Source organism: Ovis canadensis, chromosome X (genome assembly GCF_042477335.2).
Source record: "Ovis canadensis isolate MfBH-ARS-UI-01 breed Bighorn chromosome X, ARS-UI_OviCan_v2, whole genome shotgun sequence".
Lineage (NCBI taxonomy): Eukaryota > Metazoa > Chordata > Mammalia > Artiodactyla > Bovidae > Ovis > Ovis canadensis.
The window spans coordinates 100,509,660-100,530,079 of NC_091727.1; positions in this window are offsets into that span (position 1 = coordinate 100,509,660).

Below are 20,420 nucleotides of genomic sequence, written 5' to 3' on the forward strand. Positions count from 1 at the left end.
AGTCAACTCTTCAAATGAGGTGTCCAAAGTACTGGAGTTTCAGCTTTAGCATCATTCCTTCCAAAGAACACCCAGGGCTGATCTTCTTTAGGATGGACTGGTTAGATCTCCTTGCAGTCCAAGGGACTCTCAAGAGTCTTCTCCAACACCACACTTCAAAAGCATCAATTCTTAGGCACTCAGCTTTATTCACAGTCCAACTCTCACATCCATACATGACCACTGGAAAAACCATAGCCTTGACTAGACGGGCCTTTGTTGGCAAAGTAACAACTCTCCTTTTGAATATGCTGTCTAGGTTGCTCATAACTTTCCTTCCAAGGAGTAAGCGTCTTTTAATTTCATGGCTGCAATCACCATCTGCAGTGATTTTGGAGCCCCAAAAAATAAAGTCTGACACTGTTTCCACTGTTTCCCCATCTATTTCCCATGAAGTGATGGGACCAGATGCCATGATCTTCGTTTTCTTAATGTTGAGCTTTAAGCCAACTTTTTTGCTCTCCTCTTTCAGTTTCATCAAGAGGCTTTTTAGCTCCTCTTCACTTTCTGCCATAAGGGTGGTGTCCTCTGCATATCTGAGGTTGTTGATATTTCTCCCCGCAATCTTGATTCCTGCTTGTGCTTCTTCCAGCCCAGCGTTTTTCATGATGTACTCTGCATAGAAGTTAAATAAGCAGGGTGACAGTATACAGCCTTGACATACTCCTTTTCCTATTTGGAACCAGTCTGTTGTTTCATGTCCAGTTCTAACTGTTGCTTCCTGACCTGCATACAGGTTTCTCAAGAGGCAGGTGAGGTGGTCTGGTATTCCCATCTCTTTCAGAATTTTCCACAGCTTATTGTGAGCCACACAGTCAAAGGCTTTGGCATAGTCAATAAAGCAGAAATAGATGATTTTCTGGAACTCTCTTCCTTTTTCGATGCTCTGGGTCCTCTGCCTTTTCTAAAACCAGCTTGAACATCTGGAAGTTCACGTTTCACATATTGCTGAAGCCTGGCTTGGAGAATTTTGAGCATTACTTTACTAGCGTGTGAGATGAGTGCAATTGAGTGGTAGTTTGAGCATTCTTTGGCATTGCCTTTCTTGGGATCGAAATGAAAACTGACCTTTTCCAGTCCTGTGGCCACTGCTGAGTTTTCCAAATGTGCTGGCATATTGAGTGCAGCACTTTCACAGCATCATCTTTCAGGATTTGAAACAGCTCAACTGGAATTCCATCACCTCCCTAGTTTTGTTCATAGTGATGCTTCCTAAGGCCCACTTGACTTCACATTCCAAGATGTCTGGCTCTAGGTGAGTGACCACACCATCATGATTATCTGGGTCATGAAGATCTTTTTTGTATAGTTCTTCTGTGTATTCTTGCCACCTCTTCTTAATATCTTCTGCTTCTGTTAGGTCCCTACCATTTCTGTCCTTTATTGAGCCCATCTTTGCATGAAATGTTCCCTTGGTATCTCTAATTTTCTTGAAGAGATCTCTAGTCTTTCCCATTCTGTTGTTTTCCTCTATTTCTTTGCATTGACCATTGAGGAATAAAACCATTGAGTACATAAACCTGCCTTCTTATCTCTTCTTGCTGTTCTTTGGAACTCTGCATTTAGATGCTTATATCTTTCATTTTCTCCTTTGCTTTTCACTTCTCTTCTTTTCACAGCTATTTGTAAGGCCTCCCCAGATAGCCATTTTGTTTTTTGCATTTCTTTTCCATGTGGATGGACTTGATCCCTGTCTCCTGTACAATGTCACGGACCTCAGTCCATAGTTCATCAGGCACTCTGTCTATCATATCTAGTCCCTTGAACCTATTTGCCACTTCCACTGTATAGTCATAAGGGATTTGATTTAGGTCATACCTGAATGGTCTAGTGGTTTTCCCTACTTTCTTCAATTTAAGTCTGAATTTGGCAAAAAGGAGTTCATGATCTGAGCCACAGTCAGCTCCTGGTCTTGTTTTTGCTGACTGTATAGAGCTTCTCCATCTTTGGCTGCAAAGAATATACTCAGTCTGATTTCAGTGTTGACCATCTGGTGATGTCCATGTGTAGAGTCTTCTCTTGTGTTGTTGGAAGAGGGTGTTTTCTATGACCAGTGTGTTCTCTTGGCACAGCTCTATTAGCCTTTGCCCTGCTTCATTCCGTATTCCAAGGCCAAATTTGCCTGTTACTCCAGGTGTTTCTTGACTTCCTACTTTTGCATTCCAGTCCCCTATAATGAAAAGGACATCTTTTTTGGGTGTTAGTTATAAAAGGTCTTATAGGTCTTCATAGAACCATTCAACTTCAGCTTCTTCAACTTTACTGGTTTGGGCATAGACTTGGATTACTGTGATATTGAATGGTTTGCCTTGGAAACGAACAGAGATCATTCTGTCATTTTTGAGATTACATCCAAGTACTGTATTTCTGGCTCTTTTGTTGACCATGATGGCTAATCCATTTCTTCTGAGGGATTCCTGCCCACAGTAGTAGACATAATGGTCATCTGCGTTAAATTCACCCATTCCAGTCCATTTTAGTTCGCTGATTCCTAGAATGTCGACCTTCACTCTTGCCATCTCCTGTTTGACCACCTCCAATTTGCCTTGATTCATGGACCTAATATTCCAGGTTCCTATACAATATTGCTCTTTACAGCATCGGACCTTGCTTCTATCACCAGTCACATCCACAACTGGGTATTGTTTTTGCTTTGCCTCCACCCCTTCATTCTTTCTGGAGTTATTTCTCCACTGATCTCCAGTAGCATATTGGGCACCTACTGACCTGGGGAGTTCCTCTTTCAGTATCCTATCATTTTGCCTTTTCATACTGTTCATGGGGTTCTCAAGGCAAGAATACTGAAGTGGTTTTCCATTCCCTTCTCCAGTGGACCACATTCTGTCAGACCTCTCCACCATGACCCGCCCGTCTTGGGCATCCCCACAGGGCATGGCTTAGTTTCATTGAGTTAGACAAGGCTGTGGTCCATGTGATTAGATTGACTAGTTTTCTGTGATTATGGTTTCAGTGTGTCTGCCCTCTGATGCCCTCTTGCAACACCTACCGTCTTACTTGAGTTTCTCTTAACCTTGGACGTGGAAGTACCCTACTCTTGCTCAAATGAAAGCCAAAGCCATCAATGAGGGGAAGTAATTAGTCCTGATAGTGAAAGGTACTGTAAATCCTGTGATCACATGCATCCCCTTGTCAAGAGATGTTCTCCAACCTTCACCAGTCCTGGGAAGCTCAGGGTGCTGGGAATAATTCAGGACACAGCAAATCCGTACATAAACCTGAGGATTTAAAAGGCAGTGTGATGCATTCATTGGAGGGAGCACTGATTAGGCTAACCCCTGGAGACCGTGGAATTTTAATAGGAAAAAAAAAATCAAATAAATGCCCCCTCTTTGGACCAGGCTTCAGGCTAAGGTCATGAGCTTAGTCTTTCTCTAGGGTTCTTCATTTTCCTTAAGAATGATTTTTGTCACCACATAAAACTTGGTCACTGCTGTAGAGAGCTGCTCCCTCTGCTTATAACAATACTTCATGGTAGCCCCCAACAACAACACAGAAATCTCCATTCTAGACAAGAGACCAAATTATTCCACATTTTCATCCTGTTTCCTCAAAGAAGATATCTCTTCTCATCAGCAATATACAAGCAGTACAGATACTCTGAATCCTTGTCAGCATTTGATACTATCAGTTTTTCTTCATTTTAAACATTTATTTCTTTTTGGATAGTTACAGAAGGCAAGGGATCCTGACTCTTTTTGGCCACGTGGCATGTGGAGTCTCAACCAGTGGACTGCCAGTGAATTCCCTGAGTGTATCAGTTTTTAGCTTTGCTTTTTGTTTTAGCCATCCTGATTCGTACATAGTAGTATCTCACTATGGCTTTAATCTGAATGTCCCTAATGACTAATGAGGCTTGAGTACCTTTTCATGTGCATATTTGCCAGTATTATGCTTGGCACATAATAATTGCTCCCTTTCAAGATGGTTTCTCCTCCCTTCTTCCCAAATACATGATTTTAACAGATGTCATCCAGAGACAAGACTACCTCCCCCGCTCAGGATTTTAGGTAGCAGTCTCAAGCGTGAGGAGAAAAGCTTGGGAGACCTAGGAAGAGAAAGGGATGTCTTTGAGAATTTCTCATACATCACACCATGTAAGTGACCTCACACTTCTGGTAGTAAAAATTGCCCAAATCCTAAAAATTATTTTCAATACTAGCTTCTTCGGATTAAACAACACACACACCATGTTTTTTTTTTTTAATCAAATGATTATTTCAGTGAATTGTACAGTGAAAGTAGACAGCTAAATTTGAAGACAGCTGTGACAAGTCCTGAAAAACTTTCCATCTGCCCTGCTGGCTGCATTTTTACAATTATGATTCATATACAATGAGAGATGAGTGCACTTACTACCATACAATCTCCCCTTCATACTCTGAAAGGAAGTCTGTAGTTTTTCATTTCTTTAGCTGTTTCACCAATAAAAGCACCCTGATTCTTGAAGCCTGTAATCTGATTACAAAGTCCATTTTGACTCATTAAGTATTTACTAAATATCTAAAACACACCAAAACTAGCGTAGGCGATCTGAGGGAATTTACTGATTATAAAAGACACAGTCTTTAGCCCTGGAGGCAACTTGTGGTCAGTCTACTGGCAGCTTGGGCTTATTTCAGGAAACAGCTGAAAATTCTGCTGATAGTCTAGACTTGCTGTGTGGAGACCAGGCAAGAGGTGTGGCCTCTTTTTTTTTTTTAAGCCTTTTCTTTTTGGATGACCCTCCTGACGCAAAGTTGTCTATAGTCCTCAGCTCACTTCCTCTTTTTTAACAGCCTTCTCAGCTTCTGTTCAACCGTTTCCTGTTGACCTTTTCTAAATGTGCTTGTTTATTATTATCTGCCTTAAAAGCAAAAAACTGTAGAAAGGCAGCATAAAATGTTATATAAGCTCTTGCATGTATTCTTAGCATAAGAAACAAACAAAAAAAAAGATCAAAAGTAGGAAGAAGTGGGACGATAGATGATAGATTCTTCTTCATAGAAAGTCTTTACCTAATTGATAATTTAATGGGAGGAAGACGGGCTCATATTTGACAACAAACACTGGAAGGAAGTCCATCCCTTTTCATGAATAACTCTGTGCATGCTTGTTGATTACTGAAGGGACCTTTGTGTGAGAGAGGAAGGAAGGTTTGAATCACTTAACTATACAGTCAGTTCATAACAGTCTGTGTTAAGCAATTGTTCTGATGAACTGAACAACAGACAATCAAAAGTTCTTCCCCTTAATTACCTATATTCCTGAATAGATCTCCCCCTCCACTTCCAACCAGCAAGCAATTTGTTGGAAATTAGGGAAAATGTTTTCCCAAGGTAATCTCTCCCCCTACAGGCAAATAGCCTACCAAGCAGCTGGACCAATTCCCGGAAGAGAATTGCTGGATTACTCTGCACACGTTTACAATGGGGTCTACGTGTAGAGAAGGGACTCCTATCCAAGTTCTCAGGGAAGAGGTTTATAGGGTTGTGATTAAGGGCTGAAGTAGTCAGGGGAGCCTTGGGACTCTGGGGAAACTGCTCTCTGAGCGTCAGCTTACTCTGTTGTGAAATGAGGATCCTAATTAGTACCTTATGGGGCTTTTGCCAGATCTAAATGATACAATAAAGGCAAAGGCCCTGACTCCATGGATACACTTGATGATGTCAGCCATCATTGTTGTCATCATCATGATTAAAGGCGGTTGACTGTGCAGAGGATAATTACAAGAGTATGCGGGCCACTAGAATTAGGGGCTGTAAGTTTGTTGCAAGTCGACTTTTTAAAAGTACATTCTAGCAGAAGCAAGTTATCCAGCAATCACTTTTGCTTTCATGCTCACTTCTGATATTCTTTCCTGCAAGGAGCGGAAAAGGTAAGATTACACCTAGTCCACTGGGAGCTATGGTGGCTCCCCCAAGGATGGGACTGCCTCTTCGGAAGATGAGATCCTTGACAGGGGGCTCCTAGGAGCCCTAGGGAGACAGCCTTCCTTCTCTCCCTGCAGTAAGAAGGCTTTAGGCCTTCTAGTGCCTAAAGCTCCCCTCAGGGTCTCTGCCTTCTGGTTTTTGTGAGACACCCATTCCTTCCCACCAGAACCGGCAGGCTTTCTTTAATATGCAAATATCGTTGATACAGTTCAGTTCAGTTCAGTTCAGTCGCTCAGTCGTGTCCGAATCTTTGCGACCCCATGAATTACAGCACGCCAGGCCTCCCTGTCCATCATCAACTCCCGGAGTTCACCCAAACTCATGTGCATTGAGTCTGTGATGCCATCCAGCCATCTCATCCTCTGTTGTCCCCTTCTCTTCCTGCCCCCAATCCCTCCCAGCATCTCAGTCTTTTGAATGAGTCAACTCTTCGCATGAGATGGCCAAAGTACTGGAGTTTCAGCTTTAGCATCATTCCTTCCAAAGAACACCCAGGGCTGATCTCCTTTAGAATGGACTGGTGGGACTTCCTTGCAGTCCAAGGGACTCTCAAGAGTCTTCTCCAACACCACAGTTCAAAAACATCAATTCTTCGGCGCTCAGCTTTCTTCACAGTCCAACTCTCACATCCATACATGACCACTAGAAAAACCATAGCCTTGACTAGACGGACCTTTGTTGGCAAAGTAATGTCTCTGCTTTTGAATATGCTATCTAGGTTGGTCATAACTTTCCTTCCAAGGAGTAAACGTCTTAATTTCATGGCTGCAATCTGCAGTGATTTTGGAGCCTCCCAAAATAAAGTCTGACACTGTTTCTAATGTTTCCACATCTATTTCCCATGAAGTGATGGGACTAGATGCCATGATCTTCATTTTCTGAATGTTGAGCTTTAAGCCAACTTTTTCACTCTCCTCTTTCACTTTCATCAAGAGGCTTTTTAGTTCCTCTTCACTTTCTGCCATAAGGGTGGTGTCATCTGCATATCTGAGGTTATAGATATTTCTCCCAGCAATCTTGATTCCAGCTTGTGCTTCTTCCAGCTCAGCGTTTCTCATGATGTACTCTGCATAGAAGTTAAATAAGCAGGGTGACAATATACAGCCTTGACATACTCCTTTTCCTCTTTGGAACCAGTCTGTTGTTCCATGTCCAGTTCTAACTGTTGCTTCCTGACCTGCATATAGGTTTCTCAAGAGGCAGGTCAGGTGGTCTGGTATTCCCATCTCTTTCAGAATTTTCCACAGTTTATTGTGATCTACACAGTCAAAGGCTTTGGCATAGTCAATAAAGCAGAAATAGATGTTTTTCTGGAACTCTCTTGCTTTTTCCACGATCCAGCAGATGTTGGCAATTTGATCTCTGGTTCCTCTGCCTTTTCTAAAACCAGCTTGAACATCTGGAAGTTCACGGTTCACATATTGCTGAAGCCTGGCTTGGAGAATTTTGAGCATTACTTAACTAGCGTGTGAGATGAGTGCAATTGTGTGGTAGTTTGAGCATTCTTTGAAATTGCCTTTCTTTGGGATTGGAATGAAAACTGACCTTTTCCAGTCCTGTGGCCACTGCTGAGTTTTCCAAATGTGCTGGCATATTGAGTGCAGCACTTTCACAGCATCATCTTTCAGGATTTGAAAGAGCTCAACTGGAATTCCATCACCTCCACTAGCTTTGTTCGTAGTGATGCTTTCTAAGGCCCACTTGACTTCACATTCCAGGATGTCTGGCTCTAGGTGAGTGATCACACCATTGCGATTATCTTGGTCGTGAAGCTCTTTTTTGTACCGTTCTCCTGTGTATTCTTGCCACCTCTTCTCACCTCTGAAAGTGATTTTACAAATATCTAATCTTGCCTATTTAGGGTGGATTTTCAGTTCAGTCGCTCAGTCATGTCCTACTCTTTGTGACCCCATGAACCGCAGCAAGCCAGGCCTCCCTGTCCATCGCCAACTAACTCCCGGAGTTTATTCAAACTCCTGTCCATTGAGTCGGTGACGCCATCCAACCATCTCATCCTCTGTCGTCCCCTTCTCCTCCCACTTCCAATCTTTTCCAGCATCAGGGTCTTTTCAAATGAGTCAGCTAGCTCTTCGCATCAGGTGGCCAAAGTATTGGAACTTCAGCTTCAGCATCAGTCCTTCCAATGAATATTCAGGACTGATTTCCTTTAGGATTGACTGGTTGGATCTCCTTGCAGTCCAAGGGACTCTCAAGAGTCTTCTCCAAAACCACAGTTCAAAAGCATCAGTTCTTCGGCACTCAGCTTTCTTTATAGTCCAACTCTCACATCAGTACATGACTACTGGAAAAACCATAGCCTTGACTAGACGGACCTTTATTGGCAAAGTAATGTCTCTGCTTTTTAATATGCTGTCTAGGTTGGTCATAACTTTCCTTCCAAGGAGCAAGTGTCTTTTAATTTCCTGAGACTGGGTTTTATCAGATCAATTTTTAGAGTTCTGGGACCAGTCTGATGTCACCCTGCTTATGTCAACTACCTGTGTGCCTTGATCAAAATATTTTTTCTGTCCAATAAAATGGGTTACCCTAAAAATTCTCTGAGGATTCCTTCTCAGACCTTCTAGGGTTCTGGGATTCCAACTGAGAGAGAGAGAGCACCATGGGAAAGGACCCAGCATACACCTAATATCACATCTAATTAATAATAATGCCCAGAAAAGCAATTCCCCCAATATCAATTTGGTCAAAAGAAAAGTAATTGACTTTTAGAAACCTTGTAAGATTTAACATATCTGTGAAATCCCATGTTATTGGTCAATTGGATGATTTCTGCTGGCTTTCCCCTATGTTAGCACAGGAGAGGGCCTTGCCTGGAAGCCATGCTCCTTTTCCCCACTAGATGGCATCAACACTCAGCCTTGCCAAATAGTGTCTTTTCTGTTGTCATTTCTACCATGCTCACTCTCATCTATACGTTGGATCTGGGACCTTGATACTTAGTATTTATAGTTCTACTTTTCTGAGCAACTAAACAGGTTTCATTTCAATTATAAGTAATAATCAATAATGGCACAGATTCTAAAAAACACAAAATGTAAAGGTAGAAAAGAACCAAAGCCACAGGAAGTAGGATCTTTTAATTTGTAGAGGATGGAACAGAACTGGAGGGACTTGGGTGAGGTCACCCAGGTAGGTAGTGGCATCTTAAGAACTAGAACTCAAGTCTCCTGAGTCTCAGTCTCCAGGTCTTCTTTCCTTCTTTTGGGAGGTCAATATGCTGTTAGTTTCATTTAGAAGCTATGTATCCTGGGGCAGATTGAGTTCTTCATCTGTAATATGGGCATAATAATAGTATCTACTTCATAGAGTTTTATTACAATTAGAGACCCTGTATGTAAGAAACCAGGAGGCACAGCATACTCAGGAAGGCATGTCACAGACAGGCAAGTGTGTCACACAGGTGTGTCACAAGCAGGTATGCCCAAAGGCATCTTGTTCCACAATTTCCCATCAGAGTCTAATACAATATATGACTTACACAATGTTCCTTATCTTTTCCGATAGGGACAGTGCATACCTTTTAAACAAAAACAATAAAACTCAATTCAGGAAATAAGAAATGGAAGGGATCAGTGTCGGGTGAGAAGCTATCTAAGGCCTCTTTGAGGGCTAACATTCGCTCAATGGTTGGTCTCTGGCTCAGGTATTAAGGTGAACTGTGCCTAACTCCTGGTTTCTCCCTCAGGGACACAGCCACTCCTTCACTTACTCGCCAGCTTCATGATTCATCCATGCCAATAAAACCTGAACCAGGTGAGGACCACAACCTCATCTAGTCCACCAAACTACTTTTGAAACATGGATCACTCCATAATCGGGAGCAATGGCACTGGCAGCGGTAAGTCTTTCTCCTGATAGTTCTATCAATGGGGAGCACTGCATTTGCAAATATCACAGTGTAACTGAAATCAAAGACCCATTTCCCAGAAATTGTTCTTAAAATAGAAACGACTGAGTTTCTCCCCAAAGCCTAGAGCTGCGCCAGGTTAGAATCCTAGAGCATCACCATGACCAAGTGAAGTCGCTCAGTCGTATCTGACTCTGTGACCCCATGGACTGTAACCTACCAGGCTCCTCTGTCCATGGGATTTTACAGGCAAGAGTACTGGAGTGGGTTGCCATTTCCTTCTCCAGAGGATCTTCCCAATCCAGGGATCGAACCAGGGTATCCCGCATTGCAGGCAGACGGTTTACTGTCTGAGCCACCAGGGAAGCCTAGAGCATCACAGTTCAGTTCAGTTCAGTTCATCGCTCAGTCATGTCTGACTCTTTGCGACCCCATAAATCACAGCACGCCAGGCCTCCCTGTCCATCACCATCTCCCGGAGTTCACTCAAACCCACGTCCATCGAGTTGGTGATGCCATCCAGCCATCTCATCCTCCGTCATCCCCTTTCCCTCCCGCCCCCAATCACTCCCAGCATCAGAGTTTTTTCCAATGAGTCAACTCTTCGCATGAGGTGGCCAAAGTACTGGAGTTTCAACTCTAGCATCATTCCTTCCAAAGAACACCTAGGGCTGATCTCCTTTAGAATGGACTAGTTGGATCTCCCTGCAGTCCAAGGGACTCTCAAGAGTCTTCTTCAACACCACAGTTCAAAAGCATCAATTCTTTGGCACTCAGCTTTCTTCACAGTCCAACTCTCACATCCATACATGACCACTGGAAAAACCATAGCCTTGACTAGACGGACCTTTGTTGGCAAAGTAACATCTCTCCTTTTGAATATGCTATCTAGGTTGGTCATAACTTTCCTTCCAAGGAGTAAACGTCTTTTAATTTCACGGCTGCAATCACCATCTGCAGTGATTTTGGAGCCCCCCCAAAATAAAGTCTGACACCGTTCCCACTGTTTCCCCATCTATTTCCCATTAAGTGAAGTGATGGGACCAGATGCCATAATCTTCACTTTCTGAATGTTGAGCTTTAAGCCAACTTTTTCACTCTCCTCTTTCACTTTCATCAAGAGGCTTTTTAGTTCCTCTCACTTTCTGCCATAAGGGTGGTGTCATCTGCATATCTGAGGTTATAGATATTTCTCCCGGCAATCTTGATTCCTGCTTGTGCTTCTTCTAGCCTAGCAGTTTCTCATGATGTACTCTGCATAGAAGTTAAATAAGCAGGGTGACAATATACAGCCTTGACGTACTCCTTTTCTTCTTTGGAACCAGTCTATTGTTCCATGTCCAGTTCTAACTGTTGCTTCCTGACCTGCATATAGGTTTCTCAAGAGGCAGGTCAGGTGGTCTGGTATTCCCATCTCTTGAAGAATTTTCCACAGTTTATTGTGAGCCACACAGTCAAAGGCATTGGCATAGTCAATAAAGCAGAAATAGATGTTTTTCTGGAACTCTCTTCCTTTTTCCATGATCCAGCGAATGTTGGCAATGTGATCTCTGGTTCCTCTGCCTTTTCTAAAACCAGCTTGAACATCAGGGAATCAGGGAGTTCACGGTTCACGTATTGCTGAAGCCTGGCTTGGAGAATTTTGAGCATTACTTTACTAGCTTGTGAGATGAGTGCAATTGTGCGGTAGTTTGAGCATTCTTTGGAATTGCCTTTCTTTGGGATTGGAATGAAAACTGACCTTTTTCAGTCCTGCGGCCGCTGCTGAGTTTTCCAAATGTGCTGGCATATTGAGTGCAGCACTTTCACAACATCACCTTTCAGGATTTGAAACAGCTCAACTGGAATTCCATCACCTCCACTAGCTTTGTTCATAGTGATGCTTTCTAAGGCCCACTTGACTTCACATTCCAGGATGTCTGGCTCTAGGTGAGTGATCATACCATTGTGATTATCTTGGTTGTGAAGATCTTTTTTGTATAGTTCTTCTGTGTATTCTTGCCACCTCTTCTTAATATCTTCTGCTTCTATTAGGTCCATACCATTTCTGTCCTTTATCGAGCCCATCTTTGCATGAAATGTTCCCTTGGTATCTCTAATTTTCTTGAACAGATCTCTAGTCTTTCCCATTCTGTTGTTTTCCTCTATTTCTTTGCATTGATTGCTGAGGAAGGCTTTCTTATCTCTTCTTGCTGTTCTTTGGAACTCTGCATTCAGATGCTTATATCTTTCCTTTTCTCCTTTGCTTTTAGCGTCTCTTCTTTTCACAGCTATTTGTAAGGCCTCCCCAGACAGCCATTTTGCTTTTTTGCATTTCTTTTCCATGGGGATGGTCTTGATCCCTGTCTCCTTTACAATGTCAGGAACCTCATTCCATAGTTCATCAGGCACTCTATCTATCTATCAGATCTAGTCCACAGTAGCTGAATTAAATCCAAGTGATGACCACACCTCACATTCATAAAATGCCTATACATCTATACAATGTTTTGTTTACTCTTTGCAAAGCACTTTGGGGTTTTTCTCTCATTTGATCCTTGAAACAACACTGGAGTAAGTATGGCAGGTATGTCCCCATCTCATAAATGAGAGTATAAGAGGCAGGACGAGATCAAGCACAAAAAGACCTTAGAATCAGACCTGAGTTCTTATCACAGCTCTTGCGATTCCTAGGTGTGTAACTGTGGGAAAGGTAATCTTTCTAAGCCTCAGTTTCCTCATCTGGAAAAGGAGGATGATTGTGGTAGTTATGATGACTAAATGAGATGATGCATGGAAGCCAAGGTCTTCAGCACTCAGAATATGTAAACTGTTATTGTTAAATCATTGATAATTTGTGACACAAGTCAGAACAGATATCTCAAGTCCACTGGGCCAAATGGTCAAATCAAACACATGCATACATAGATCCACAGTGGGATTTTTCTCTGAAATGGCAGGCTTTTCTTACCAACTAATCTTTGAAACCAAAATCACCTTTTTGTCCGAGATGGAAATTTACAAGTGAATCACCAACATTTCATTTGGTGAAGCACTTGAGGCAGTCAACTTCTGTATGTTGCTTTTCCTAGATTTTTGCCACTTATTGATACAGAACTGTTCATCCTCTTCTGTATTAGCATGCTCACTTCTGCTCCAAGACTCTGTGCAGAAGCAGGAAGTTAGGAAAAGGCCAGAAAAGCAATAACACTGCCAAGGGCTGAAGGGTGGAGTATGCAAGGCCAGGCTAGGAAGTTTCAGCCAAGAACTCCCAAGTTCCTTTTCTATGCCCAGACAGAAGAGTTAAACCACTTTTTTTTTTCTGACTGCCATAGTGTGACATCATTGATGACACACAAACACAGTAAACTGGTGCTATTTCTCTAGAGAGCAATCTGCTTTGAAAGCTCTTTATATGCCTCATTCGATTTTTGAGAACATTTTCCAAAGAAACCAGCTAAAAAGGACCACGGTGGGTGGGAGGGTGGCAAGCTGTACAAGGTTGTTCCAAGACTCGCTATATATAATGGGGAAACACTAGAAACCACCCAAACGTTCAATAACGGTAGCATGTAAAAAAAAAAAAAAAAGTAGAGTATGGACCAGATGGAATGTTCTTTAAGCATTAAAATGGTAAGTATGGGGTCTGTGTTAAGTGAAAAAAAGAGATCAAGATGTGATATAGACACAAACATTACAACTCTGTAAACTCAAAATGTATGTGGACATAAATATCAAGGAAAGAAAATGTGTAATGCATAGAACCTTTTAATTTCATTTGCCTTAGCAACTGTGCATGCCAATTTGCAGATGTTATTTTAATCCTCCTGACAGCTCATCAGCTTGTCAATTTCAACACACAAAAATGCCCCCTGCTGTGGTGATAATTTGGATTGTGTGTAACAGCATCTTGAAAACTTTACCATATGGAGCTCTGCCTTTTACTAGCTGTGTGACCTTGGACAAGTCAGTCTCTCCAAGTGGCTTCCTTTTAAGATGGGAGAGAACAGCTAACTAAATTTTAAATCTCTAAGTTCCAGAAATTGAGTGTCTTCGAGGTATCCAAAGAGTCCCAGTTTGAGTTTCCCATCTTTGGCCTTTCCCCAAATTGTCCCTTCACAACAGATTGTCTTGGAGTGTGATGTAAAATGTCACTGGAGAGAAACAGGACTTTTTTATTTTAAAACTAGACATAATACAAAATGTTACATTACTCTCTGTCATATTTCCATGAATTCTGGGGACCCGTCTGACTGTGCTTCTTTTCGACCACACACACCCAGAAATTTGGCAGAAGTGGCAGGGAGGGGGAGACGTAGTCAGAAAGAATTTGGGACCAGGCTCAGACAGTGTTAGTGAAAAATGTTGAAATTCTCTGCTGTGGCTTCCTGGAGGCCAAAGGGAAAATAGATTCTGCTTTGTCTTCAGTTAGCATTTAAATAAGCCTCTCACGCCGGAGGCAGCACTTCCCGCCGGTGTCTGCCGGGCCAGCGGAGGTGGACGGGGAGGTATGTTTAGCCACGTGACTGAGTTAACCCCTTGTCGACCTTCAAGGCCAATGTGCTTCCCTCTTTGCGATAAACCGCTGAGGCTGAGTATGAGCTTCCGAGGCGGATTCTCATCTGAGGCTGCTTTAGCTTTAGACTACCCTCAGGGGAGATCCTCTCTTCTTGCAAGTGCTAACTTCCAACCAGGCCGTTTCCATTTGTTAAGAGGGGACTGCAAGCATCCTAGTGCCAGCCATCTATGTGTTCGTGCCTTCCCCACCGGAAGAGGGGCTTGGGGGAGGGGACGGCTGGATTCTTGCCACCTGAAGGGAAAAGGCCCTACCTTGACCCCGCTTCCCCGCCTCCCCCCCCCAACAGCTGAGGGAAGCAGAGGCGGAAGGAGGGTGGTAGCAAGAACACAAAGAGTCCCGGCCTTCTGTGAAGCTCCAGTATTCTGATTTAAAAGGAGCTTTCTGAATGACTCTCATGTTTGTTCCCCGCCCCGCTCCCCCGCAAACAAGCCCCTTTGTTAGATAGTTCCACACAATTAGTATTCTTTGCATGAAAATTTGATCTCTTATCTCTGACTGCAAAGCCTTCTTCCAGCATTTGGATTGCAAAATACTTGTGCTCTTGGCCTCCTGTGTTCATTCCCCTGTCTCTTACCTGGTGAGACAACTCCAGCGTGCTGGACTCAAATGAAAACTCAGTGCGGAGGAGGATGGGGAGGTGTGAAGGCAGATGAGGGAGAAAAAGCAGGATTAGAAAGCGTGAGATTATTCCGATCTGAGCTGTACTGTATATCGTCATGATTAATAGTATTAGGCATTTTAGGGGATAATTCGTCTGACCTCATAGAATTATTGTCAAACTAAGTGGGCCAACGTGGGAAAAAAGTGCGTAACTCAAAGCTTGGCACATAATGCATGCCTCTGAAATATTATCTATTGTTATTACTATTATAGCTATTGTTATTATTACTAATATTAGCTATTATTATTACTAACTACTTTATATCTACTTCATACTATATACTGAACATCTGATGCTTTACATCAAGTGATTTCAAAATTTATAAAACAGTTTTAAGCAATTGTTATCATCCTAATTTTACAGATGAGGAAACCTAAGCGCAGGATCAAAGAGTCTTTACAAGACAGGACTGGGAAGCAAGCTCAGACATTTTGAGCTCCAAAGTCCATGCTCTTTTTACCAGACGTGCATGCATGTTAAGTTGCTTCAGTTGTGTCCAACTCTTTGCAACCCCATGGACTGTAGCCCTCCAGTCTCCTCTGTCCATTGGAATCTCCAGGCAAGAATACTGGAGTGGGTTACCATGCCCTTTTCAAGGGATCTTCCCAACCTAGGGATCAAACTCGCATCTCCCTGGGAATCCTGCATTGTAGGCAGATTCTCTACTGATGAACGACCAGGTGACAGTGGGCAAAAGGCAAGTTTGGGGACTTCACAAGGTAGCCAGCCAGTCAGTCACAAAATTTCGAATGTTTATATATAATGGCAGCATTTCTCCCTGAACGGATTTGCTTGAAATATCATTCCCCCTTCTTTAAACAGAGCAAACACATCCCTGACTCACATGTGAACAAAGTCCTATCACATTTAGAATTTTCTTTCCCCTGCAGTCAGCCCTATGGCGATGCCACAGGCCTGGGGCCAGATTCCAACTCACAGTGGAGGATGTGTGAATACCATAGGCTATGAAAATCGCATGAGACCAACTGAAAGCGGTTCTCAAAGTGCCATGTTACCCAGTTCTTTCCCAGCAGGCTGAGGATTAAGATATAAATGAAACATATGGAGATGGGAAAAAGCATATGCCAGGCCTGCTGTGGCCCACGTTCCTGTTAAGTGCACACATGGGGTCATTTTTAATCATAAAAACACCATCAAGCAGGCTGCCCAAATATTTCTACAGAACTGAAATTGAAATCAGTGCTTTATTTCTCACATTTTCTTTCTGAAGTCAGCCTCTTCAGCAGTTTCCCAGAGTAGGCACATCCAGAAGGAACCAGAATTTGGCATCCAGGCTCCTCCTCCCAAAGAAAGAAAAGAACTGGGTAGATCCAGAAGACTGAATAATTCCTCCTGGGTATGTTTCAGTTGAATTAATTATCTCCAGGCATAATAATATTGACAACAACAAAAACATATTGAACACAAACCCTCCACAGAACACTGCAGAGGGTTCTGAGGGTAACACATATATGAATTTACTATCCAATAAATAGTCACCATTTATAAAGCCTGGTTTTAAAAGCTGCTTCTTCCATGAAGCCTCTCTGGCTTGGCTGGTACTTGATCATCTCCTCCATCCCCACCTCCAGATTCAAGTAACAGCTGGATATGGCCACTCTTTTGGGATTCCCAGGTGGCTCAGTGGTAAAGAACCTGCTGCCAATGCAGGAGACATAAGACACATGGGTTCAATCCCTGGGTCAGGAAGATCCCCTGGAGAAGGACATGGCAATCCACTCCAGTATTCTTACCTGGAGAATCCCATGGACAGAGGAGCCTGGTGGGCTACTGTCCATGGGGTCGCAAAGAGTCGGACACAAGTGAAGCGACTTAGCATGCATTCTTGGCCACTCCTTAAGCCTCAGCATAGACCACCAGGCACTGTTTTGGGTGGCTCTCTCCTATTCTGGCTCCTAACACCTCTGGAAAACTCGAGAGAAATCTAGAGTCAGATTATCCTGAATTTGAATCATGCTTCTGTGAGGCGGGGTGAGGGTGGGGGAGAAGAGTAGAGATCAAGAGATCGGCTTGAGCCCAAATGTTTGCCTGGTTTTGCTGTTGCTGAATAGGGTTCCTGTGAGGATGTAGTGAGAATTATGTGGAGCAGCAGGTAGGAGCCAGCTCACTGGTTCCTTCACAAAAATAACCGTTGTTCAACATCCTTTAAGTGTGTCTTTCATAACTTAGCGGGATCTCCATCTGTTTCCCTCCCATGTCCGTTTCAGTTTCATTGGGAGGATATAGGTCAAATTCCAGCTGGATTACATAGTGGTTCCTAGCACTGGGTCAGCAGTTCTCACTTTTTTTTTCCTTCTTCTAAAAGATTGTGTGGACAGCCTTTCACGGGTGTGCAGAGGAAAGTTCATTAGATAGGGTGCTGGGAGACCTGAGATTCATCAGCTGTGGGAATTTGCATCAGCAAGCCTCTCTGAGCCTCAGGGGAAAATAAGAGGACTCAATGTAGTGGCCTTGATGTTCCTTCTCAGCTCTCACATTCCATGATCTGTCCTCGACACTAATATCTAAAAACTAAAGAAAAGCAATGTCAAGGGAATGTGTCTTTCCTGAGAGCAGGGAAAGATATTCTATTTACTTGGCCTCAGAGATAATCTGCTCTTTTCCTTTCTCCCCCCACCCCCACCCCCCATCTATCCCAACACTTTGAAAATTCTGGAGGATTTTCTTTTCAAGGGCTTGGATGTCCGGCTGACTCTTAAGCTTTCTTCTATGTTACTGAATTTTTCAGCCCAGCTGCATAGAGAGATGACAACCCGTTGGAAGCCTGCTTTAGCTCTTGGCTGCCCACGTGTGCATCCCCACAGACCCACGTGCCTCAAAGCATGTGCACAGAAGTTCCCCTTTGCCCTCTCAGGCCCTTTTGTCTCTAAGAGTACACATTCTCTAAAGAGATCTGTAAGCTGGCCATGAAAAAACAATGAGGCTTACAGGCAAGCTTTTCACTCCCCAAGAGTATCAGCCCAGTGACAAACAATTGAGTTTTGCAAAGAGATTCTCAAGGAGAGCCAGAGTTAGGGACAGAATTGTTTAGTCCTTTTTCTGACCCTGGGAAACTTTCTTCTTGGGTGGCAAGGAGAGGAGATTCTTGTGCATTTCACTTCCTGTGTGTGATCTGGATTTCTTTACCTTCCCAATACCTGTGTTAGCTCCTTTTCAAATGTAGGTATGAATGTGTGATATGGGTGAACTATCCTATGGGGGTGAGGGTGGGAATGAGAAGGAAAACTGTCTATTCAATGTGCTGTACCACCACACTCTGTCTCAGGAAATTGTGGTACAAAATGCTCTCAGGCTTCCTTGCCTGGCAGCTCAGGGTCTGTGACGTTCCTCCCTCCATTGTAATGCTCACCCCAAGGCCTTGGCCAGACCTTGGCTTTCAATGAACCCTAGAGCAAAGCATTTGCCTGCCCTTAGTGAACAAATGTCAAGTATCAGGAGGTACATGACACTAGATTTGTATTTGAATTTTTAATATTTGTCATCATCAAAGTGTGATGATGATGCTAGATCTGGATTAAAATTTTTAAATATAGATCATCATCAAAGTGTAATGATATTAACCACTCAGGCTGAACTTGACATCACACTGGACATTCGGTACATTTCCTTGGTGGTATATGTTATACAGTTAATCACACTTATAGAATCAGAAACTCTGGGAATGGGGCCCAGCAATCTGTGTTTTAATAAACCATCTCAACTCCTCTTTTCCTCTCCTTCTCTCCCATCTGGATTTTACCAAGTTTTAACTCTTTTAGAAATTCCAAAGTGTCTTTAAAGGGCATTCCTTGATATTTTATGCTTTTTGGCATCCCCTGAAGCTCCCTTTATATTACAGGCCCTGTATTTAGAGTGAGAAGACACAGCCCATGTTTGCTCTACTTTATTTGAAGTCAAGTGAAAAAAAAAAAAAAACCAACAAGGACATTTTCTTGCCCTTTAATAATTTTAAGTCTAGACCTTTTCAACACCCCAGTAGCCATTGAAAATATTTTCGTTTCTTCCTCCTTCAGTACTGTGGAGGCTTTCAGTACTCTTTCATTCATTCAAAAAATATTCATTGCAGGATAAACAGTGAAATAGATGTGGCACATTTTCCTTTACACATACATTTTAAAGTCAGCCCTGAGTACCTGGCATTTACAGTCTCAGCTGAGCCTTTCTAGAAGAAAGGCTGCTTAAGAGAAGTCATATTTATCTCTATTGCTAGATATATATTAAACATCCATTTTCAATGGTTTCTTATTGAATAGTTTGTGTCCATCTTATTAAAGACTTAAGAGACTGTCATAGTGGTACTTGAGTTAAAAGATTTAGTTTTAGGAAGACCTCACTAGTGATAAAAAGTGCATGTCTAGGGACCTCTCTGGTAGTCCAGTGGTTAAGACTCTCAGAGCTTCCAATGCAGGGGCTCAGGTTCCATCCCTGGTCCTGATGGGGAAACTAAGATCTCATGTGCCACAAGGCTGAGCCAGAAAAAATAATAGGCTGAGTGTGGGGACTGCATCAGTGGAGAAGTGAAGACATGAGCTAGGAATTAAAAGTGGACTAGGGCTCATCATCTGGTAAATTAGAAGACACAGTGGAAGAAGTACTAGATATACATGGCCTTGAATCCTGGCTCTGCCACTTGCTAACTGTGCTAACCCGGGGGAGGGTAACTCTTTCCTTATCTGTAAAATGAGGGGATAACAGAAGCTGCATCATGAAGTGGTACAAGAATTAGATGAAATAATCCATGTAGAACCGTAAGCACTGTGCCTGCCAATGTATAAGTATTGGACAAATGACATCTGTTACTAAGTAACAATAAGTAAGCCTCTAAGATGCAGCTACTGCTCCTTGCAGATTGCACCACCACCATGATGCCCTTCCCATCTGTTTGTCTGATCTGAATGACAATGCTGGCCTCTTCTTCCTCTCCTCAGAAGCTCATGACCCCCACCCTGGTTATCTCAGGACATGAGAATCAGTCCCCCACCACATCCCCCAAAAAAGCAAGGTCACCCTGGTCCTCAGTGCAAAGGGAAGGGGAAAGGGGGCAGTGGGAAAGGGGGACTGAAGGATCATTGAGGTTAGGGCAGTCGGGGCAATGTGCTGCAGTAGGAATTTCGGAGCTGGGAAAGCTGCCATCAACCAAGCAAGAAATGACCAGAGCCTGAGGTGAGCCTATAACTTAGAGAGAAGAAAAGTGCAGATTTGGGGAAAGGGAGGAAAATGTGTGAATAGAATTGGAAGAGATGAGTCCAGAATGAAGCATCACTCTTCCCCCTGTATCATGGCCAAGCGGCAATAGATGTGAGACAAGAGTCAGAAATGAGAGGAGAGAAAAAAAAAAAGAAA